This window comes from Littorina saxatilis, linkage group LG14 (assembly GCF_037325665.1).
Source record: "Littorina saxatilis isolate snail1 linkage group LG14, US_GU_Lsax_2.0, whole genome shotgun sequence".
Classification (NCBI taxonomy): Eukaryota; Metazoa; Mollusca; class Gastropoda; order Littorinimorpha; family Littorinidae; genus Littorina; species Littorina saxatilis.
Window position 1 is genome coordinate 15152036 of NC_090258.1, and position 24547 is coordinate 15176582.

At 41.7% G+C, this 24547-nt stretch overlaps 1 protein-coding gene and 1 long non-coding RNA gene across 3 annotated transcripts in view; both read right to left on the bottom strand.

The window, feature by feature from the left end:
• LOC138947226 (complement C1q-like protein 4) overlaps positions 1-24547 on the bottom strand; it is a 72254-nt gene that overhangs the window by 10219 nt on the left and 37488 nt on the right. The window lies entirely within an intron of this gene.
• Positions 12154-15549, bottom strand: LOC138947202 (uncharacterized). 2 transcript variants are annotated; one of them, XR_011449591.1, is made up of 4 exons: positions 15369-15549; positions 14963-15037; positions 14583-14663; positions 12154-14146 (listed from the first exon to the last, which is right to left on the bottom strand). It is a non-coding gene; the product is annotated as an uncharacterized lncRNA (long non-coding RNA). The 2 variants fall into 2 exon arrangements; XR_011449590.1 differs by having other exon boundaries at positions 12155-14146; positions 14963-15549.

Genomic DNA, 24547 nt, shown 5'->3' on the forward strand with positions numbered 1-24547 from the left:
CACACAAACACATACACACACACACACACACACACACACACACACACACACACACACACACACACACACACACACACACACACACACACACACACTAAAAAAGGAAATAAAGAAAAAGAGGGTCGGGGTATACATGGATTGAGTGTACGCATGTCGCCACAAATGAATTTTTCACATGTCTGTAAGCAGCGCTTGGGTATTCAATGGACTTCATATATTCCACAAAAAGTTTCTCTTCTTTTTATTACCTTTTTTTCTTTTTTTTTTCTTCTTTTTTTTCATTTTCCGCGGATTTTGCATCACCTTATACTTATGAAATCGATATGCACAAGTCAGTGAAACCGAATATGAGGACATTAACCTAAACGACGAGTGAAGGAAGCTGCTGTTTGAAGATGGAAAAGTAAACTTCCTGTTGAGAAAAAATAATATAGTCAGCCACCTTATTTCGATCGCTACCATCATACCACATGGAAATTGCGGTCTTGGTCTTGGACGTTACACATCTTTGTAAATTGGAATACACGTTTTCTGAATTTAAAAAAAATGGTTTTGTTACGATAAGATTTGTTTGGGGGAACATGGGTGGTCGTACCCAGAGGAGAGTCTTCTTCCAGGTAAAGTTTCTGTTTCAAACAAAAATCCAAAAACAATTAGATTGCCAAAGTTTCAAACTTCAGAATCAAAAAAACAAGAAAGGTATGTCATTGGAATCTTTTATTCATGTCAAAACAAAACGTTGCGTTCACTGATCGTCAACCTAGCGGTCTTTTAAGCGGTCAATGCAGACAGACAAACACTTAAATACGGAAAATAAACTTCTCTGACAAATTGTCCACAAACTCGCGATTCTATTCCAAACGCCGAAAAAAAGACTTCATGTGACCGCGGGAGCTCCGGTTGTTTTATAGTTTTGTTCAGTCAAACACACCACTTTGAATTTTTGTATGTAAGATACTAACATGTATGATACAGGGACAAATGTGATATTTGTAGGCCTAGGCCTATACTAGTGATTACTGTGTGTGATACATGAAAAGTGATATGAATGCTGTTTTTATATGTTATACTCTTACTTTCTGCCTATGTCTTAATCCCAAGCGCAAGACAAATTCTTCTATGTGGAAATTGAAGCCAATAAAATTTGAGTTGAGTTGAGTTGAGTTGAGTTGACTAACAGGTGGTCGCTTTAGAGAGGCGGTCGCTGGGGCAGGTGTGACTGTACATATATATACATTTGTCAAATTTCTTTCTGATCTGCGAATCTGTCATCATATAACCTGATAATATGATTGAAATGCAGCCATTCCGTCGATTAAGTCAAAAACTTCAGATAGATTGTCTTTGGTCGATTTGGGCGAACAAAATTACAGTTACTTGCAATTGTAGATGCATCGTTAGATAAACAAGCTGAAAATAGACCCTCTTGTTCGCTGGCGTTGATTCAGAATCTCTTCTAAAACTATCAATAATTTCAAAACTGAATACATTATTGAGTGTGTGAAGTTCATTGGAATAGTGTGCTGTATGAATACCTGATCGCTATCTGCCATCCCCGCTCCTCCAGCTCCCTCTCCCCCTCCCCTTCCCCTCCACGATCACACATGCTTCTCTCCCTCAATCGGGACGCGCTCTCTCTCTCTCTCTCTCTCTCTCTCTCTCTCTCTCTCTCTCTCTCTCTCTCTCTCTCTCTCTCTCTCTCTCTCTCTCTCTCTCTCTCTCTCTCTCTCTCTCTCTCGTTCTCTCTCTCTTTCTCTCTGTCTCGCTCTTTTTCTTTTTCTCTCTTTCTTTCTCTCTCTCTCTCTCTGGCTCTCTCTCTGTCTCTCTCTTTCTCTGTCTCTCGCTCGCTCTCTCTCTTTCTCTCTCTCTCTCTCTCTCTCTCTCTCTCTCTCTCTCTCTCTCTCTCTCTCTCTCTCTCTCTCTCTCTCAGCGCTCTACATGTGACAAATGTTCACAGTCTTCAATTATTCTCAGCTAACCGTCAGACACGCACGCCTCAGAGCGGAAGTTTTGCTGGGAAATGGAGGGGACGGAACTCCGTGGCAGACAATCACAAACTCATTAACACTTGAGGGTTACCGCCCTTTGTGACCTCTTACCAATTTGCATTTCTACATGGCCGCAGTGGAGATGAACCCGAGAGGTTAAAGAGGGTGAGAATATTGTACAACTTTGATATTCGTGACATGATTTCTTGCCGATTGGAGAAATTCCAATAGAGTGTCCAGTTTTCTGACTCAACCTGAAGAATTATGTTTTATTCGTTTGGGACTCTCGCAATCTTGAGGTCGAAGAGACAATGCTGAACTGGGACAAATTTAGTTTTCTGTCCATTATCTCTTTGTTATTTCTTTGTCCGTCCGTTTCATAGACCACTAGTCGAAGTTCCAGTGACTATTTTGACTTGTCGTTGATTAAACGTCCCAACGATCATAACCTCAATTGTCGCGAAGTCTTTTTACCCAAAATTCAGTGTCAAAGCTTCGTGACGTTAACTATGCGAAGTCGACCTCGCTCAATTGATATCAGGCTTTGCGACGCTTTTTTTTCTCACAGTTTCAGGTGTTTTTTAATGCATAAAACATTGCAACAGTCAGGGGCTTTCTCCCAATAAAGATTGTGAGGTTTTCTTTGCAAGTTTTTTTTTCAAACAATTTTATTCAAATACATAACTACAATTAACAATATCTCATACAATGAATTAAATACAACTTATCGAGTAGAACAAGCTAACTTGCGACGCATGTCTGTCTTACACCTAAGAATGAAAAACACTGCACTCGTGTGACTTATACTGCCATTCAGCTGTATCAAAACTCGAGATGAAAGAGCAATGAAGGATAACATAAACTCTGAATGCTTTGTTTTGTTTACAATTAAACGTTGCATAAACTTACCATTTTTGTTTTTTGATCGTATAGTGTCATGAAAACTGCTTCTCTTCGATATGATTAATTTCACCCAAAAGCCAAACATTACATACGGTGAGTTGAGAACTTTGATAGCAGTGCTTTGGAAAAGAACGTCCCTTTAACTTTATTTCGATCGATTCCCTCGTCGTCCTACTTACAAGACAAACTCAAGACAGACTTTGAATCTCATGGAACCTTCTGTCACAAATCCAATGACTTCATTGAGGAAGGTCCTGATTAAGCCAATGATGATGCTGGCATTTTTCTAATGGCGCACACTCACACACATCTGAGATACTATAAAAGCCAACGTGCTTAAAGGCACAGTAAGCCTCCCGTAAACCATCACAGAGCTCCCCGAGCGTCTAAATACAGTACAAGCATACTTCCATTTGAACGCTCACCGAACGGGAACATCCTGGCTGCTTTCTGTCGAGCGTGAGACATTTTCAAAGAATTTATTTTCGTAGACTTGTTCCGTTAACAACAACGGCGCCTCGTTTTTGCGCTAGACCTAACTTTTAAAATCTAAATAATAAATTGACAGCTTGTTACACAAACATTCTTTAATCATAAAAGAATTCGTTTTTCATCAAGACAAGATCAGAACAATTCGAAGTTGTGAAAGTTTAAAAAAAGAAAAGCCCGGAAGCAGGGTCACGCAAGGGTCGTAGCAGACGACGGCCGGTTTATCAGTGCAAATCGCCGTTCCTCTCAACAGTCAAAAGCCATCGCTAGAGTTCTTGTGAACCACAGCCGTTGTTTCGTGCATAAAAAAAACGTGCTATTGTAGATAAGCTCACGTCGAGTCGCATTCAAATGACTAACTATGACGACTGCATTGTGAAAAGGGAAAACTGGATCACACGGGTTCACGATGGCTCAGGGGTAAGATAAACCACGCAAAAATAAATTCTTTGAAAATTGTTCGCTCTTTACGGAGGGCACCTAGGATGTTCTCAATTGGTGAGTGTTTAAATGAAATGGTGTTTGTACTGTGTGTAAAAGCCTGACCGTATCTGTGATGGTTTACGGAAGGCTTACTCTGCCTTTAAGTAGCACACATTGCAAACACTAATAAGCTTTTAAAATGTGTGCTACTTTTGCTAGCAGAATTATATATCTCACACAGTGTTCACAACAGGTTACAAAAAGTATGGTCACATTGGAACACTTGTTAAGAGTGTGTCTCTCTCTTTCTCACCTCTCTCTCTCTCTCTCTCTCTCTCTCTCTCTCTCTCTCTCTCTCTCTCTCTCTCTCTCTCTCTCTCTCTCTCTCTCTCTCTCTCTCTCTAAGTTGTAACTAAACTATGCTGCCTGTTACGTCAACTGTGATTAAACTAAAACAACACTATGAACGCACACACACACACACACACACACACACACACACACACACACACACACACACACACACACACGCTCACACACACACACACACACACACCAAGCACTGATCAATATAAAGCCACACTGGCATAATTAACTATGATGTAAGTCTTTACGCCCGATTTCTCACTTGTCATAAAGGGTTTCACACCAAAACGGTCACCTCCAAAAACACCCTTTGTGGCATAATTGGCACGTTAAAATGCACAAAGCACACACAAAACAAGAAGACAACACAAGCCTGAAAACAATGAGCAGAGAGAATCGGAAAAGTGTGTGAGAGAGAGAGAGAGAGAGAGAGAGAGAGAGAGAGAGAGAGAGAGAAAGAGAAAAAGAGAGAGAGAGAGAGAGAGTGTGTGTGTGTGTGTGTGTGTGTGTGTGTGTGTGTGTGTGTGTGTGAGTGTGAGTGTGTGTGAGTGTGAGTGTGAGTGAGTGTATGTGTGTGTGTGTGTGTGTGTGTGTGTGCGGGGATATAGCTCAGTTGGTAGCGCGCTGGATTTGTATTCAGTTGGCCGCTGTCAGCGTGAGTTCGATCCCAGGTTCGGCGGAAATTTATTTCACAGTCAACTTTGTGTGCAGACTCTCTTCGGTGTCCGAACCTCCCCCCGTGTACACTACATTGGGTGTGCACGTTAAAGATCCCACGATTGACAAAAGGGTCTTTCCTGGCAAAATTGCTTAGGCACAGTTAATAATTGTCTACCTATACCCGTGTGACTTGGAATAATAGGCCGTGAAAGGTAAATATGCGCCGAAATGGCTGCAATCTACTGGCCGTATAAAATTTCATCACACACGGCATCACTGCAGAGCGCCTAGAACTGTACCCACGGGATATGCGCGATATAAGACTCATTGATTGATTGATTGTGTGAGAGAGAGAGAGAGAGTGTGTGTGAGAGAGAGAGAGAGAGTGTGTGAGAGAGAGAGAGAGAGAGTGTGTGAGAGAGAGAGAGAGTGTGAGAGAGAGAGAGCGCGCGAGGGAGAGAGACTTGCATGGGGGGGGAGACATAGGGGAGAGAGGGAGGAGGAGCAAAACAAATAGGAAAGGAAGAGAGACTTTTTGCGTTTCCTGTTCATTATACACCCATCCTACAATTCAAAGTGAAAAGAGGAATTGATAATGCTGCATGACATTGAAGACACTTTTCAAAAGATAACAGCAAAAAGCAAACAAAACACAAGGCACAAATAGACATCTATGACTGCCTTGTCGTGTTAGGCCCAAAAAATAAAACTGAATTACCCTAGCCAGTAACAATGTGAGTGCTTGCTTCACGCTGATTAGAGTTCTGTACATATACCGCAGTTTTGTTTTCGTATCACATACATCCTTTGTTGTGGTCTTTAACCTCACCACACTGTCTCGATTGCTTCGGCTGTTGCCCTTTCTTCATTTCGCCTGTTTTTATGATGTAATAAATTGATTTTTGCGAACACTACAGACCTGCTTTGTGTCGTGGCTGCGACGGATATATTGGCCCCGGAACAAATATTGGTAAGTGCTGCTGCACTAACTTTGTTTATCATATGCAAGCAACACGGGTTTTGTTGTTTTGTTTCTTCTTGCCTGAGTATACAGTTTTATAAGTAATTGACAGAACACAAAGGAAAAAGATGAAAAGGGAGGATAATGACAAAAACGAAATAGAAAATAACAATAGAAAAGGAAGGCAGGAGGCATATAAGAGGTACAGGCAACTTGAGATAATGGAATGAAAGAGAGGAGAGGGAGAGCGAGAGACAGAGAGGGAGATACACACACACACACACACACACACACACACACACACACACACACACACACACACACACACACACACACACACACACACACACACATGCACATGCACGCGCGCGCGCGCGAAAAGACACAGTGGCAAGAGAGAGACCGAAATATACAAAAGAGATAATCATATAGTGAAAGGAGACGACGGAAATAATAACAGAAATAAGGAACGAAAGGGAAAAAAATGCCTGCTTTACAAAACTTTAAGTTTGTAAACTTCTTGACATGAAGTCAACAAGACAGTCTAATCATCAAATACAGAAATAAACGATTCTTGCCGGGAATTAAATGCATTGGCTCCCAAGAATTGTCATGCCAAACACGCTCTCTATTCCGATCTGCAAACATCGCCGTCTCGACGCCGAAATGTTCGCAAACAATCTCATGTTCAAAATTGTATGGAGACGTTTTAACGCCTCTATGATTCCCCTAACCCCTTCATCCCATCCCCGCCTCTCCTTTATCACCCTAAATTCCCCCCCCCCCCCCCCCCTCCTTTCTAGAGAGAGAACATTCTCTTTCTCTCAACTATTTGGGGAGGAACAAATCGGGGAGGGGTGTGAAAATACAAAGGGGCACAAAGAGAGACGGAGACTGGGGGAGAGAGGGGAAGAGATACAGACAGACAGACAGACAGAATGTGATTGAGAGAGAGAGAGAGAGAGAGAGAGAGAGAGAGAGAGAGAGAGAGAGAAAGAGAGAGGGATAGAGACAGACAGACAGAATGAGAGAGAGATACAGACAGACAGAGAGAATGGGATCGAGAGAGAGAGAGAGGGAGAGAGAGAGAGAGAGAGAGAGAGAGAGAGAGAGAAAGAGAGAGATACAGACAGACAGACAGAATGTGATTGAGAGAGAGAGAGACAGACAGACAGATAGACAGAATGAGACAGAGATACAGACAGACAGACAGAATGTGATTGAGAGAGAGAGGGAGAGAGACAGAGACAGAGGGAGAGAGACAGACAGACAGAATGAGAGAGAGATACAGACAGACAGACAGACAGAATGTGATTGAGAGAGAGAGAGAGAGAAAGAGAGAGAGAAAGAGAGAGACAGAGAGAGAGAGACAGAGACAGAGGGAGAGAGACAGACAGACAGAATGAGAGAGAGATACAGACAGACAGACAGAATGTGATTGAGAGAGAGAGAGAGAGAGAGAGAGAGAGAGAGAGAGAGAAAGAGAGAGAGAGAGAGACAGAGAGAGAGAGACATAGACAGAGGGAGAGAGACAGACAGACAGAATGAGAGAGAGATACAGACAGACAGACAGACAGACAGAATGTGATTGAGAGAGAGAGAGAGAGAGACAAAATAAGAGAGATACAGACAGACCTACAGACAAAACCACACCTCAGACCTGTCGAGGCATTTAACCAAGGTTAAGAGCATTCTTTCACTTGAGCATGCATCAACAATCTACCGCCTTCCTGCTTTCTGTGGATAGCTTTTTTTTTAAATATTAATAATTTGATTGCACAGGTTAACATACCATTTCTGGTGTCAGTTATGACATCAATTCAGCACAGCCAAAAACGTGTCACGATCTTTACAAAACAGCCAGTCCGCGTCAAATTGGAAAGATGCTCAGTCTTAACCCAGATAAACGCTTGGAAAGATCTATCGTAATTTGCACCAGAAGAAAACTTCCTTAATTCTCGTGTCGACAAGTTTGTAATTTGTTTCACAATGTGGTAAGTAAGGTATTGCGGTAAGTAAGGTAATGCGGTAAGTAAGGTAATGCGGTAAGTAAGGTAATGCGGTAAGTAAGGTAATGCGGTAAGTAAGGTATTGCGAGCTCCACTGCGAATAGATTAACGTGTATGGCGGGAAAAGGCACCACGAGAAAGGAATTGCAATTATGGTTCCCCCCTCAGCCCATCTCCGTCCGAACCTACTTCTCTCTCTCTCTCTCTCTCTCTCTCTCTCTCTCTCTCTCTCTCTCTCTCTCTCTCTCTCACTCTCTCTCTCTCTCCCTCTCTCTCTCTCTCTCACACTCTCTCTCTCTCTCACTCTCACTCTCTCTCTCTCTTTCACTCTCACTCTCACTCTCTCTCTCTCTCACTCTCACTCTCTCTCTCTCCCTCTCTCTCTCTCTCTCTCACTCTCTCTCTTTCTCTCTCTCTCTCACTCTCTCTCTCTCTCTCTCTCTCTCTCTCTCTCTCTCTCTCTCTCCGAACCCACCATGCATCTTTCCCATCCCCATCCTCTTCCCCCTCTGTTATCCCCACCGCCGTTATATTGCGGTGATCGTCTTTGCGAATCTCTCGTCAAATTCTAAATCACTCAGATTGTCTCTTTGTCGAACCGGCGCGCAGAATACGGATTAACAAGTCGCGTAAGGCGAAAATACAATATTTAGTCAAGTAGCTGTCGAACTCACAGAATGAAACTGAACGCAACGCAACGCAGCAAGACCGTATACTCGTAGCATCGTCACTCCACCGCCCGTGGCAAAGGCAGTGCACGTGGAATTGACAAGAAGAGCGGGGTATTCGTTGCGCCATAGATGTGTATTGACGGGATCGCCAACTCGTTGCGCGCGCTCACCAAGTAGCGGAAAGCGGAAAAGACGATTTTGACAGTAACTTTACTTCCGGTGCAGTCTTTCAACACATGGAGAAGAAGGAGAATTTCGAAGGGGAGGTGGAGTTTGTGGCTGAGGTATGTGAAAAGCAAACAAAGCAATACAAAAAGATCATTGCTGATGATTGAAATGAGTCATGTGAATCAACAATAAAGATTGATTGTGGACGGCACGTCATTATTTTTGTTTTTAACACTTGAAACGCGAGAGCATCTGACACACCGGTAAATCCGAAGCTGTGCACGCAAGCTGATCAGCAGATCGTTTTTCTGCAGATATCTCGCTCACATCGGCCACTATTTTAGCTCAGCGAACCGACAAATTTGCAACAGAACAATTTCTGAATGTTAGAAATTCGGCTGTAGATTTATAGATACCCTTTCTATTCCATTGTTGTTTTTTCAGGGGGAAAGTACCGACATCTCAATCGCTGAAAAGATGACAGCATCACCACAAAAGAAACTGCAAGAATTGCCAAAAGTAAGTAAAAATATTGACAGATCTATGTAAAAGACTATGAAAATTTAGAACTGGAACAACAGATATTCAAGAAATAACCGATAAGTGATATATTATAACTGAACCATTGATTGATTTGAATACTACATCATGCATGGAAGTTAAAAATGGTGCAGGAACTGAAGTCAGATCAACACATCAAAAAGATCAGTGCAATATATTTGTTTTCTCTCCCCTCTAGCATAATTCTGTTTTGATATATGCTTGATGTCTTCTGTTGTTTTTAAATTCATCAGGGCCGGACTACCGGGGGGGTTATGGGGGTTGCGCAACCCCCCCCCCCTAGCCTAAACATGTACCTTACTTATTTAATTTTTATTTTTATTATTGCTTATTTTATGCCGTTTCATGCAAGGAGCGACCATTTTCCTATCTCAGAATATGACCTACCCGTCAGCTTCAGGGGGCGAAGCCCCCTGACCCCCACAACGAGGGGGGGGGTGGGTTCTAGGGTTTCCGGACCCCCCCCCCCCCCCCAGCCAAAAAATAAAAATATTGAATGAGGTATGCATTTCTTTATTTTACATTGAGTTTCAATTTTTGGGGTATTAATCAGTGACAAAATCTGCTGCCTGAAACTGGTAATGATCATCCTCAGAATGCACCAGATTGCACCATTTTGCATCCTTTTTTTCAAAATTTTCCGGGGGGGCATGCCCCCGGACCCCCCTAGCAAGCTAGGCGCTTCGCGCCGTCGGCTCGGCGCTTCGCGCCTTCACACCCATATCTTCACAATATACTTTTGAAAAAAACCAGTCATAAAATGAACTGATCCGCCCCTGCCGCCAGGGGGGATGTCCCCCTGGGCCACCACTGGCAACCCCCCCCCTCCTCTTCGCCTAGTCCGGCCCTGTTCATTGTCACTTCTAAATTGCATAACGCTTGTTCTTTCTGCCTTTCACCGGAGCTCAGAGAGCTTGTCGACCTATTCTCCACCAAATCGTTCAACTTCAAACGTCTATCAACTGCCATTAATTAGCTATCATCCAGCTATTTGTATGGACAGTTAGACTTATTTCTCTAGAAATTTAGTTTTACTTAGGGTTTATTGTTCTGCTTTTTTTCAGACATACCGTCCCGCACCAGAATTGCCAGAGGTTGTTGCAACTACAACTTTGAAGAACTGTGTCGTGATGTACAGCAGCTTCCCGAGTCGTGGTGCCTCGCGAAGAACGAGGTGAACCAGGTGGTTAAGGTTGTTGTGCTGGAGCCTGGAGGCCAGCTTGGTTAAGGTTTGACTTTGACTTTGAGTCAGCATTTTCAGTGATTTTTCTACGCAGCTGATGGTGTTTGGATTTAAAGTGTAAAGGAAAAAGTCCCCCCCCCCCGAAGCAGCGTGCTGCAGTTTAGACTGGCTTGGCGACAGTGTTGAAGTGAGTGACAAGTAACATTTTCAGTAAATCGCTTTGTGTTACAATTATTCAACGCCAATTCTGAGCCAAGAGAATGATTTTTTCATTTCATTTAGAATGTTGTGTTTTATAGGTTAGGTGTGGAAATTTGGATTTGACTGTAAAGCTCTTTAGCAGAGAATGTAAATAAACTTGACCAAGAAATTATTGCGACAAATTTCAAACTCCCAAATTAAAGCATTGATTAATTCCGGTTAATTAATTAATTAGATTAAATGTCACAAGAATTTATGCTTTAATTTGGGTGCAACATGTTGAAACTTTGTTTGAGAATGTATCTACTTTATTGATTAAATATATGCATGTGTATAAATAGGAATATTTCTTGTGTCAAATTGTGTGAATTGAGACTGAGTGAGATAGTGAATGTTGGTACATTACAGGGCCGGACTAAGCAAAGAGGAGGGGGGGAGGTTGCCAATGGTGGTCCAGGGGGATGTTCCTCTGCCCCTTGTGGGGGTCAGGGGGCGACGCCCCCTTAAGCTGAAGGGTAGGTCATATTCTGAGATAGGAAAATGGTCGCTCCTTGCATGAAACGGCATAAAATAAACAATAATACATTTTTGACTCACATGCGAAGCAAAAGTGAGTCTATGTACTCACCCGAGTCGTCCGTCCGTCCGGAAAACTTTAACGTTGGATATTTCTTGGACACTATTCAGTCTATCAGTACCAAATTTGGCAAGATGGTGTATGATGACAAGGCCCCAAAAAACATACATAGCATCTTGACCTTGCTTCAAGGTCAAGGTCGCAGGGGCCATAAATGTTGTCTAAAAAACAGCTATTTTTCACATTTTTCCCATTTTCTCTGAAGTTTTTGAGATTGAATACCTCACCTATATATGATATATAGGGCAAAGTAAGCCCCATCTTTTGATACCAGTTTGGTTTACCTTGCTTCAAGGTCAAGGTCACAGGAGCTCTTCAAAGTTGGATTGTATACATATTTTGAAGTGACCTTGACCCTGAACTATGGAAGATAACTGTTTCAAACTTACAAATTATGTGGGGCACATGTTATGCTTTCATCATGAGACACATTTGGTCACATATGATCAAGGTCAAGGTCACTTTGACCCTTATGAAATGTGACCAAAATAAGGTAGTGAACCACTAAAAGTGACCATATCTCATGGTAGAAAGAGCCAATAAGCACCATTGTACTTCCTATGTCTTGAATTAACAGCTTTGTGTTGCATGACCTTGGATGACCTTGACCTTGGGTCAAGGTCACATGTATTTTGGTAGGAAAAATGTGTAAAGCAGTTCTTAGTGTATGATGTCATTGCTAGGTTTAGTTACCCTAAAGGTCGAGGTCAAGCATGTGAGTCGTATGGGCTTTGCCCTTCTTGTTTTTAAATAAATGAGGTACATATTTAGGGGGGGGAGGGGGGTTGCGCAACCCCCATAACCCCCCCCCCCCCCCCCCCCCCTGGTAGCCCTAGTCTGGCCCTGCATTAATTGTCACTGTATGGTGTGTGTGTGTGTCACTGTGACCAAAGATACATATGCTCTTTTTGAGTTCATACAACTTCCAATTCCATTCAAACGTTAACAAAGTGTTGCTTTCTTTCTTTCTTTATTTGGTGTTTAACGTCGTTTTCAACCATTCAAGGTTATAACAAAGTGTTGCTGGTATGCGACTGAACATGTTCTATTAGGAAAGCAAAGCAAATTCCAGTGTACATAGTGGTCAACATAAAAACAATCAGACGCATCGATGCAAGACATTTATCAAGTGGCTGACAATTGATTTTGAAATGAAAACTGTTTGCAAAATATCTCGCTGTCAAAATTATATCTTGAACAAGTACACAAAGGAATTAGGTTTGAACCATAGCAAAATGAATATGTTTCAAATGTTCATGTTGCAGACTTAAATTTACATGGACTCATGAAAATACAGAACAGGCACTGAACAAGCCATGTGATACAATACTGAACCAAATACTGAAATAGGAAGAGAAGTACATTTTAACGACAGCAGATTTTAACACCAAAAATCGACACCTAAGACAACAATCAAGAAGTTCAAATTCAATGTACATGCACTTGATCAGATAGGATAGTTTGTACTGCATGAAGAAAGATCATACACAACACACTACAGAGATCCTTCCTGATTGTTCTCAACATTGTATGTTTTCAGCTTTTTCCTCAAACTCCTTTCTTTCCATGTGCATTTCATTTTGTCCAACATTGTATGTTTTCAGCTTTTTCCTCAGTCTTTTCTTTCCATGTACATTTCATTTTGTCCATCATTGTCTTCAGTTTGTGGTGGAGTCTTATTTAAAAAAAAACAGAACATTTTGCAAAGTGTCTTCTTGAACAGCTTGTGAAAGATCAAATGAATACAAAGTGTCATAAAAACACACCGGAACAGCATCACTGTTCCTGCATGGTTCAATAAAGTCATCTGCTTTTGCCTGTGTGTTGATGCACAGGTTTCACAGAAAATATGTTCCATGGACATCAAATCACCAAAGGGAAGTAATCGCTCTTTAGGCCAAAAAAAATAATAGGTGTGGTTACGGTAACATAGCCCAAAAAAATAGGGTAGGAAGGTAGGCAATCACTTTTTTTTTCTAATGTGTACAAATTAAACCTACTTGACAGGGAAATAAGTGTGCGACTCGGGCGCTTTCGCTTTCATTGCGTTTTCTGCACTCGTTTTCTTGGTTTTTTGGGGTTTTTTTTGTTGACAAATGTAATAAAAAGTTATAGGGTCGGCCCCAAAAAATAGGGTAGGTCGGGTTACCGTAACCACACCTATTTTTTTTTAGGCCTTATGCATACGACATGTGTAATAGATTAAGCGAGAGTTGTACGGAACCTTTTCTCCTGGCACGAGAGGATGAAAGTCGCTTGTATATTTCAATGCTTGTTATTCTCTCAGGTGCCAGGAGAAAAGGTTTTGTACAACTCTCGCTTACTCTATTACACAGTCATGTCGTATGAATAAAGAGCAATTACTTCCCTTTGGTTATTTGATATCATCAACGCTTTGCCTCATTCTGTTTAAGATTTCTGCTTTGTGTTGCATGGACAGACACATCTGCAATACATTGGGCTTGACAAAGGTCAGTTTGCCCTTGTTCAGCATGCTTGTCATGTCAGGGGTGGTTTCACTCTCTTCACTGTAGAATTCAGGTGCGCAAGTCAGGGCTTCCAAACACTGCAATTTCTCATCTCTGTACGCACTCTTTTGGAGACACCAAACTCTCTGTTTTAGCTTTTTGGCAACACATACTCCAACATACTTTGCATTGTACTCTTCATCCTCTTTGATTTCTAATGCACTTACTGGTTCCCTAGTTTTTCTTCATAGGCCTTTAAGACACCAACAGTATAAACATGTTCAAGGCAATCCAGGCTGAAACTGCAGGGGATACTGTCAACTCAGTAATGCCTGAATGCTGGGTTGAAAAAGCAGAGTAGTACCTGGCCCACGCCTTCTCCTTGGCAGCATTCCCAACCTTGCCTCAGGGAACTAGGCAGTCATGAAGAAGCAGAAGTTTCTCTTCCAGATCTGCACCTAAAACACAGAAAATAAAATATTATAATTAAAACAACACACAAATATAGCAGAAATCAACCCAAGAGTGAAACTGAAGATGTAGATGCATGCACACAATCAAAACCAACAACACACGACAACAACCCAAAACTACACTTTACATGAATGGATGTGAACATATTAAATTTTGTATTCCATTTGTCGTTATAGAACGTGTTGACAAACCACTTTCATGAATCCTTATCATGTCTTACAACTATGACATGTGCTATTAATGATCCTAAAAAACATGAAATATTGTAGTGGCAGGCATGTACCTAAAATATTTGTAAACAGTAGCCTCTCTGTGCAACAAAGCAGTATTTTTGCTCGAAAACTATGAATGAAAATGATCTTTCAGGTACTGGGACTTTGCAAGCTGATTTTTTTTATACCGCCTTACTCAAAAACTTACTTTTCAATTACTGAATTGGTCGACGAGCCCTCTGAGCTCCGGTGAAAGGCAGTTGTCATTCTTGATAGATGCACAAGCGTTCTGCAATAAAGCATGCAATTTAGAAGTGACAATGAATTTAAAAACAACAGAAGACATCAAGCATATATCAAAACAGAATTATGCTGGAGGGGAAAGAAAACAAATATATTGCACTAATCTTTTTGATGTATTGATCTGACTTCAGTTCCTGCACCATTTTTAACTTCCATGCATGATGTACATTCAAATCAATCAATGGTTCAGTTATATATCACTTATCGGTTATTTATTGAATATCTGTTGTTCCAGTTCTAAATTTTCATAGTCTTTTACATAGATCTGTCAATATTTTTACTTACTTTTGGCAATTCTTGCAGTTTCTTTTGTGGTGATGCTGTCATCTTTTCAGCGATTGAGATGTCGGTACTTTCCCCCTGAAAAAACAACAACCATGGAATAGAAAGGGTATCTATAAATCTACAGCCGAATTTCTAACATTCAGAAATTGTTCTGCTGCAAATTTGTCGGTTCGCTGAGCTAAAATAGTGGCCGATGTGAGCGAGAATTCTGCAGAAAAACGATCTGCTGATCAGCTTGAGTGCACAGCTTCGGATTTACCAGTGTGTCAGATGCTCTCGCGTTTCAAGTGTTAAAAACAAAAATAATGACGTGCCGTCCACAATCAATCTTTATTGTTGATTCACATGACTCATTTCAATCATCAGCAATGATCTTTTTGTGTTGCTTTGTTTGCTTTTCACATACCTCAGCCACAAACTCCACCTCCCCTTCGAAATTCTCCTTCTTCTCCATGTGTTGAAAGACTGCACCGGAAGTAAAGTTACTGTCAAAACCTCTCGCAGCCGCAGACGGGAGTTCGAAACAGAGCCAGCGTTGGCGCGCGCGCAGAGTTGGCGATCCTGTCAAGGGATATCTATGGTTGCGCTAAGAAGGATAGCACGCTTTTCTGTACCTTTCTTCGTTTTAACTTTCTGAGCGTGTTTTTAATCCAAACATATCATATCTATATATTTTTGGAATCAGGAACCGACAAGGAATAAGATGAAAGTGTTTTTGAATTGATTTCGAAAAACAAATTTTGATAATAATTTTTATATATTTAATTTTCAGAGCTTGTTTTTAATCCGAATATAACATATTTATATGTTTTTGGAATCAGCAAATGATGGAGAATACGATAAACGTAAATTTGGATCGTTTTATAAATTTTTATTTTTTTTTACAATTTTCCGATTTTTAATGACCAAAGTCATTAATTAATTTTTAAGCCACCAAGCTGAAATGCAATACCGAACCCCGGGCTTCGTCGAAGATTACTTGACCAAAATTTCAACCAATTTGGTTGAAAAATGAGGGCGTGACAGTGCCGCCTCAACTTTCACGAAAAGCCGGATATGACGTCATCAAAGACATTTATCAAAAAAATGAAAAAAACGTTCGGGGATTTCATACCCAGGAACTCTCATGTCAAATTTCATAAAGATCGGTCCAGTAGTTTAGTCTGAATCGCTCTACACACACACACAGACACACACACAGACACACACACAGACACACGCACATACACCACGACCCTCGTTTCGATTCCCCCTCGATGTTAAAATATTTAGTCAAAACTTGACTAAATATAAAAACATTCATCGTGAAACATAGAAATGTCCGTATATTGGTTGTGTGGTTGGTGAGAGGAAGAGTGTGTTGTCTGTCTGTGTGGCTCTCTGTCTGCCTGTCGGTCTGTTTGTGTGTTTGTTTTCTTAACGCCCAGCCGACCAGGGCGGTGCTGCTTTGACATATAACGTGCGCCACACACAAGACAGAAGTCGTAGCACAGGCTTCATGTCTCACCCAGTCACATTATTCTGACACCGGACCAACCAGTCCTAGCACTAACCCCATAATGCCAGACGCCAGGCGGAGCAGCCACTAGATTGCCAATTTTAAAGTCTTAGGTATGACCCGGCGGGGGTTCGAACCCACGACCTCCCGATCACGGGGCGGACGCCTCACCACTAGGCCACCTGTCGGTCTGTCTGTCTGTCTGTATGTCTGTATGTATGTATGTATGTATGCATGTAAGTATTTATGTTTGTATGTATGTATGTATGTATGTAAGTAAGTATGTATGTATGTATGTATGTATGTACGTATGTATGTATGTATGTATGTATGTATGTATGTATGTATGTATGTATGTATGTATGTATGTATGTATGTATGTATGTATGTATGTATGTATGTATGTATGTATGTATGTATGTATGTATGAATGTATGTATGTATGTATGTATGTATGTATGAATGTATGTATGTATGTATGTATGTATGTCTGCTTTTGTGCGCGTAGTAGCAAAGCTTAGACAGTGTGTCCGTCTGTCTGTCTTTCTGTCTGTGCTACAAATCACTTTGCGTGTGGTATAATTTATGTTAGCGTATTCACCTAAAAATAAAAATGCTGCTTGCCTCCAAATTTCGACGAGCTCAAAAGTTCAGTCTACTATTGTTGCTTACATATTGCCTCGCGCTTGTCAAATCGTATAGACGCTTTCTTTTACCGCAAAAGCTTTCTTTATTTAGCGATGATTCGTTTCCTGTAACTTGTCATTTTTTTCTCGAAAATTCGCTTTGATCATGGAAGACATCAAATGGTCACTCCCATTGCAGAGGCCAAACTTAGAAACAGAAGGTCAGAAACGCTATCTTGATATCTTGTTTGATGTCGCGAGATGTCGGATGGATACTGTTTTTCGATATTTGTTCATGTCCCAGTGCTCGATAATGATTTCTGGGTGTGCCCTTCGTTAATCCGCCATTATGGACAAACATCCGGGCAACTAAACCCGCCATTGATCTCTTGCTTTCTTCCCGCACTGCAAAGAAGCTGAGGTTGATTTATTTTTTCAGGTTTTTTTTCATTCTCATTCCGCATGAATTCAAAAGCTGGCTGGCCTGTTTGCTATATTGGAGATTCTGCTTCAGCCGTGAATTTGCGAAGAGTTGCCAGTATTGCATACTTTACCGTACTGACACGGCAAGGTCAATTTCTTATATAGAATGCCCCGGTGGCCATTTTGTGCAAATCAACTTGGCACCCTGAAATACGACTGCTTTTTTCTTCTCCTTGTTGTTGTTGTTGTTGTTGTTGTTGTTGTTGTTGTTGTTGTTGTTGTTGTTGTTGTTGTTGTTGTTCTTCTTCTTCTTCTTCTTCTTCTTCTTCTTCTTCTTCTTCTTCTTCTTCTTCTTCTTCTTCTTCTTCTTCGTCTTCTGCTGTCACGGCCTGGCGTCATGCTAGAATGCTCTTGTTTTCTTGGTGTTCTTGTTCTTCTTGTTCTTGTTCTTCTTCTGCGTTCACGGCCTTGCGTCGTGCTAGTGGTGCTAGAATGCTCTTCTTCTTCTTCTTCTTCTTCTTCTTCTTCTTCTTCTTCTTCTTCTTCTTCTTCTTCTTCTTCTTCTTCTTCTTCTTCTTCTTCTTCTTCTTCTTCTTCTTCTTCTTCTTCTTCTTCTTCTTCTTCTTCTTCTTCTTCTTCTTCTTCTTCTTTGTCTTCTGCGTTCCCGGCCGTGCTAGAATGTCAGTAACGATTTTAAGGCGAAGACCTCGGTTCGCCGCAATGACTCTGCCGTTCCTCACACTTCCCGTGGGCCTCCACTGCACGGGTCCACGTCTGGCGTCTCAGGGCGTCATGGTGGAGCAGGACTGCAGGGTGTGGTCGGGGGCTTCAGGGCTAATGGTTTTCCCCCGAAAGCGGCGTATGGCTGCCTTAATGGCGGGGTAAAAACGGTCATACACGTAAAACCTACCCGTGCAAAAAAACACGAGTGTACGTGGGAGTTTAAGCCCATAAACGCAGAAGAAGGAGAAGAAGAGGGGCAATGCCGCATGAATAATTTCGTGAGAAAAACCTTAGTCACTCTGCAAATCTATTTAACCATCAGCATTCTCAGTGGAGTGAACCATAGCATACGTGTCTTAAATGAGTGACCTTGAATAAGGAATGTTCTTTTTCCGTTCAGAAACGACACACAAGAAAACTGTTCAGAAAGGAAACCGTCCAAACAAAAACATTAATCGTTGTCTCGGGAACAAAATGATGTTCGCTAAACGGAGGTAAAGAGAGATCGTCTTGTTCTCGGGAAGAAGGAGCTATATTTTTCGGAACCGATGGCTTTGACCTTCACATTATCCAGACAGTCAAATTGCTCTAGACATTGGTATACTTATCCTAAGTCGGCCCTAATATGTGGCGGCAACTTTCGGTAAGAAAATTCCACGGCAATCCCAGCCTGCTCGGTTATCCACCCACACACACCCGCAGACACCCACCCAAATAATAATCAATCAGATAATCAACAATCGAAAAGTCAGTCCATTGGTTGCACTGTCCTCTAAACCAGGCTGACATCGCCATTACCAAACTTATCCCAAAGGAAGCAGAGATCGTTTTGTGGTCTACTCGTCCACTCATACATTTACACACAGTTTCTGTCCGTCTGTCAACATCTCTCTCTCTCTCTCCCTCTCTCTTACTCTTACTCACGATCCTACTCTCTATCACTCTATCTCTCTCTCTCTCTCTCTCTCTCTCTCTCTCTCTCTCTCTCTCTCTCTCTCTCTCTCTTTCGCTCTCTCTCTCTCTCTCCTACACTCTCTCTCCTACTCTCTCTCCTACTCTCTATCGCTCTCTGTTTCTCTTACTCTCTATCTCTCTTCCTTTTCTCTCTCTCTCACCCACCCTCGTTCTCTCTCTCTCTCTCTCTCTCTCTCTCCCTCTCTCTCTCCCTCTCTCTCTCTGTCTCTCTCTCTCTCCCTCTCTCTTTGTCTCTCTCTCTCTGTCTCTCTCTCTCTGTCTCTCTGTCTCTCTCTCTCTGTCTCTCTCTCTCTCTGTCTCTCTCTCTCTCTGTCTCTCTCTCTCTCTCTTTCTAACCCTCTCTCTCTGACTCTCTATCTCTCTCTCTCTCTCCTACACTCTCTTATTCTTTCTCTCCCTCTCTTTCTCTTACTTTCGCTCTCTCTTTCTTACTCTTTCTTATCTCTCTCTCCCTCCCTCCCTTTTATTTCTCTTAGTCACTCTCTTACTCTCTATCTCTCTCTTTCTCTCTCTCTCTATAGCTTTTTCTCTTATCCTCTCTCTCTCTCCTTCTCTTTCTTTCTCTCTCTCTCTCTCTCTCTCTCTCTCTCTCTCTCTCTCCTTCTCTTTCTTTCTCTCTCTTTCAACCCCTTTCTCTCTCTCTCTAACTGGTCCCATCTCTTCAGCTATCACACTATTGATCAGCTCCCCTTAGGGCAATCCGCTTTAACTCTTCTTGCACTTTCTGACTTGCGTCCCTTTAACAGATCAGACATGTTTACCCTCTCTGTCTGCCTCAAAAACATGAACTTTAAAGCGATATTCTTCGTGAAGGGTCAAGGGCGACTGAAAATACGGTGGAAACACGTCGCTTCAAACACAAACATACGTACGTCAAAGTGTATGTTCATCACCATGGGCTTATCATCCCTCTCCAGTTCTGTATCCAATAAAGAGGCTTTATCTGCGAAGGTCCACTCAATTTTGTTTTCTTTTCCTTGTTTATCCCTTCTCTCTCTCTCTCTCTCTCTCTCTCTCTCTCTCTCTCTCTCTCTCTCTCTCTCTCTCTCTCTCTCTCTCTCTCTCTCTCTCTCTCTCTCTCTCTCTCTCTCTCTGTCTCTCTCTCTCATGGGCGAGGTCTCGATGTAAAAATGCACCTGTTTGCTAATGCCATTACCCTCGTAAATAAATAATTTGCTCTTGTTCTCTCTCTTCCCCCCCCCCCCCTCCTCTCTCTCTATCTATCTCATGCACACGCATACTTCCCCGCCCATCCCACCACCTCCTCTGCAAGAAGAAAACAAGTGACAGCGACAAACTTGAAACGTAAGGACACAAGCTCAAGACACCTTCTGGTTGACGTGCCAAGGAACCATTGATCAAATTCACAAAGACGCGCACTTAATGCAGTTATTCCGCTTTGGCGCATTCCAGCTGTGTCGGTTGCACAAACCGGTTTCAGAAACCGTCAAGTGTTTCCAGGGAGAGCATTCACAAGATCTGGGTCACGGCGCTCACGTGCACTGGCTGACTTGGCTCTTTCTTGCTGTCTTTTGGAGTCTTTTATGCTGTGCTGTGTACCTTTCTATACTAAAGATGCACATTTCGCGCTTCCTGTGAAACGACTTTGTATAATACAACCAAACACGACTCAAAATGGAGTTTCAATTTTCAAGGTTTATTTCATCCATTGTGGCCCACTTGAGGAATGGGGATGAAAGAAAAAATACCATTCATCGCAATAGCAAATTATACTACGCAGCACACACAAAATAAAATGCAAGCTCGCGCTTCTATATTTCAATGGAATGTTTTTGATTTTCCGACTACAGGCATAAATCATCACATTAATATGTTCTGATGTGGAAGATTGTTTTAAACGGTGAATGCTTCTCAAGCCGCATCAGCATAAATCTCTTTTCTAGGATTTTGCAGTGGATTATATACAACTGCTCCAAGTAGGATCTTCCATAAGACTGCTCTGAAAAATTCTAAATCATAGGTGTGCATGAGATGCGGAAACCAGTTCACGATTGTTGACTCTCTTGGAATCATTCCCTGGTCAACACCAACGTGTGACCAACGTAAATTGTATTCTGTCTCTCTGGCTTTGGCTCTTTGTCTCTCTTTCTTTCTCTGTCTCTCTTTCTTTCTCTGTCTCTCTGTCTGTCTCTCTCTGTCTCTGTCTCTCGCTCTCTCTTTGTCTCTCTCTCTCTCTGTCACTCTCTCTCTCTGTCACTCTCTCTCTCTCTGTCACTCGCTCTCTCTCTCTCTCTTTGTCTCTCTCTCTCACTCTCTCTGTCACTCTCTCTCTCTGCCTCTCTCTCTCTCTCTGTCACTCGCTCTCTCTCTCTTTGTCTCTCTCTCTCTCTCTCAATCTCTCTCTCTGTCACTCTCTCTGTGTCACTCTCTCTCTCTCTGTCACTCTCTCTCTCTGTCTCTGTCTGTCTGTCTGTCTCTCTCTCTCTGTCTCTGTCTGTCTGTCTGTCTGTCTGTCTGTCTGTCTGTCTGTCTGTCTGTCTGTCTGTCTGTCTGTCTGTCTGTCTGTCTGTCTCTCTCTCTCTCTCTCTCTCTCTCTCTCTCTCTCTCTCTCTCTCTCTCTCTCTCTCTCTCTCTCTCTCTGCGAAGCGTTCTTTATTATGAATCTCTCTTTTGTGCTTCCTTCACATTATGTTTAATTGCTTTCATTGACTGCTTGCTTGCTTGCTTGCCTAATGTATGGAAAGATCCTAGACACACAGGCAGACAGATACTCAGAGACGCCTTCCCACATTTTACAAAAACTCCTTTTTCAAACAATCACAAGTGATTAAACTTTGGCGCTACTGACACAGATTGCGATTTCTGCAACATGGGGACCCCCCGAGGGTTGTGTCGCAAACGCTCTTTTGATATCTTGTTCACCGAAGTGGCTGTCTCTCCCACTATCAATACCGGCCGTAAAAAACTGCCATCATCTAAACTATCGCTGCTCAGGCAAGTTTCAGCAATTCTAAAGGCACACATGCTGCTAACAAAATATTTGCGGCTTGAAATGAGGAAAAACAATCGATATTGCGTTTTTCCTCAGCAAAATAATCAACATAATCTAAGAAGAACCTAAATTTCTTGGACGATGATCTAAATTGTAACATAATTCCCACGGGGAAAATGCACACAAAAAGGACGTTGCATTGAGCTTTAATTCATTAAACAACAAAATTAATTCATCAATAATAATAATAATAATAATAAAGATAGCTTATATAGCGCCGCTTCACAAATTTAACTATGCTCTTAGCGCTGTACATCGAGATATAACAATTTCAATAATATAAATACAAAGATGATATTATAATAATACACATTTACAAATATCACTCACGTGCATACATCCTCGTGCACACCACGCGCATACACACTCCCACTCATTAACAAGTGCTTCCATCCCCCTGCCACTGAGATGTTCATATACCCCCCTGGACAAGCTCACACCATGTCCGTCTCCTCTCTGGACTGTACATACACTCAGCAAGAAAAAGAAAGACTAAATGCAAATTTCATACAGAACCCTATAGCTCAATCAAAGCTGAAGCAACTATACAAAACAAAAACAAAAAACAAAAAAAAGACACATTCAAACAACAAATCTAACTTCACCTCTAACAGTCTATAAAGATGGCAAGGACAATTTACAAGGATTCGCGAAAAAGGTGCGTTTTAAGGGAACTGCGGAAAGAGTCCTTAGAAGCAGAATGGCGAACGGAGGAAGGGAGAGAATTCCAGACAATGGCAGCCGCAGAAGCAAACGAGCGATTTCCAAAAGAAGGCAAGCTTCGCTCGAGAGTTTCCAGTTTGCGACTGTCAGCGCGTGAGCGGAGGTTGTAGTTGTAATCAATAACGCTGGTGACCACCATTAAGCTCTCCGTCGTACATCTGTGAGCATTACCATACGTTCCCCCGGAACATATCATTAACTTTTTGAAAGAATTTTTAACAAGATTTAAAGTAACGAATGTAAGTGAATCTGAGTGTTAAGGCGTAACCCGCCACCTTTTACTGTGGTACGCCTTAAAAGTGAATATTTGTATACAGTTCATCGAGAACAAAAGAGAGAATAAGATCGAGTCTGAATCGGTCTCGTCTGAGATCAACCATTTTTCTTTCAACACTGTCACGCTGCCAGCATGTTTTAGTTATTGTTTTATCTTTGAGGGCCACACATCCAAAATCAAATAGACTGCCAACGTTCCAAGATTCAGATTGATTTTGAGGGGCACAATTTCTTATAAACAGCAATCCAGGTGTCTGCATTTTTTATTTTCAGGACCACAAGTGTTTTATACACCAACAAGGTGTCTGCCTTTTCAGGACCAGAATTTTTCTTTGAACACCATCTGTATTTTTCATGTTTCAGTTCAACAATTATTCTTTAAACATTTTCTTTTGTATGCATTTTTCTCTTTTAGTCACCATCAAATCGGCAACTTATCGTCCAGTTTTCATTGCTCAAACCTGCTAAAAGACAAGTGAAAGAAAAGTACCGGGTGGGGTTGGGTTTTTTTGTGGTCTTTGTGTGGAACATATCTACCTGGCCTGTGATTGTACTTTACATTAACTTTCCGCAAAGACTGTTACATGAGAGGTGATTTTCTAGTCTTCATTGTCACATGAAACACCGTCTGTTATACTGTTTCACATTACTTTCCTAACAGACGTTTTTTTCTCTCATAAAAGTCGCGATTTCCTAGTCTTTAGTGTCACGTAAACATGGGCTACGGTCGTATTTCACATCAGTTTTCTCAATGACTTGTTTGTATCAAACAGGGCATTGTCTAGTCTTTATTGGAACTGAAACATGATCAGTTTCACATTGTTTTCCCCAGACCTTTACGTTAAAAGAGTGCTTTTTGTGGTCGTTAGTGTCAAATGACCTGGACTGCAATCGTACTTCACATTCCTTTTATCAGACTTTTGCATAAAAACAGGGGGTTTCTAACCTTAATACGGACAGTTATTCTCTGCACAAATCCCCTTGGGCTTTTAGTCATCACACTTCAGTCATCTTTCCATTCAAAAAATGACCTCGTTTCATTGACATTCTTGCAAGGAGTCGAACACTGCAATTTTACGACGGATTAGTTTGTATCATTGTCCTGGTAAAATGGCGTAAGACGAAAAAAGCCAAAGTCAGCGAGGTGGACGTACTCGATCACATCCTTTACATGAACTAATTACATTATAAATGCAACCTGGAGGTCGCGTCGTCTCGTCGTGAGCGAGAGTTCTTTCTATTTTGGGTAGTTTACGTCGTAAAACAGTATTCGATTCAATTTTGGAATGTCGCACACAGTCTTTAGCCCGTTGTGATTACGGAAAATG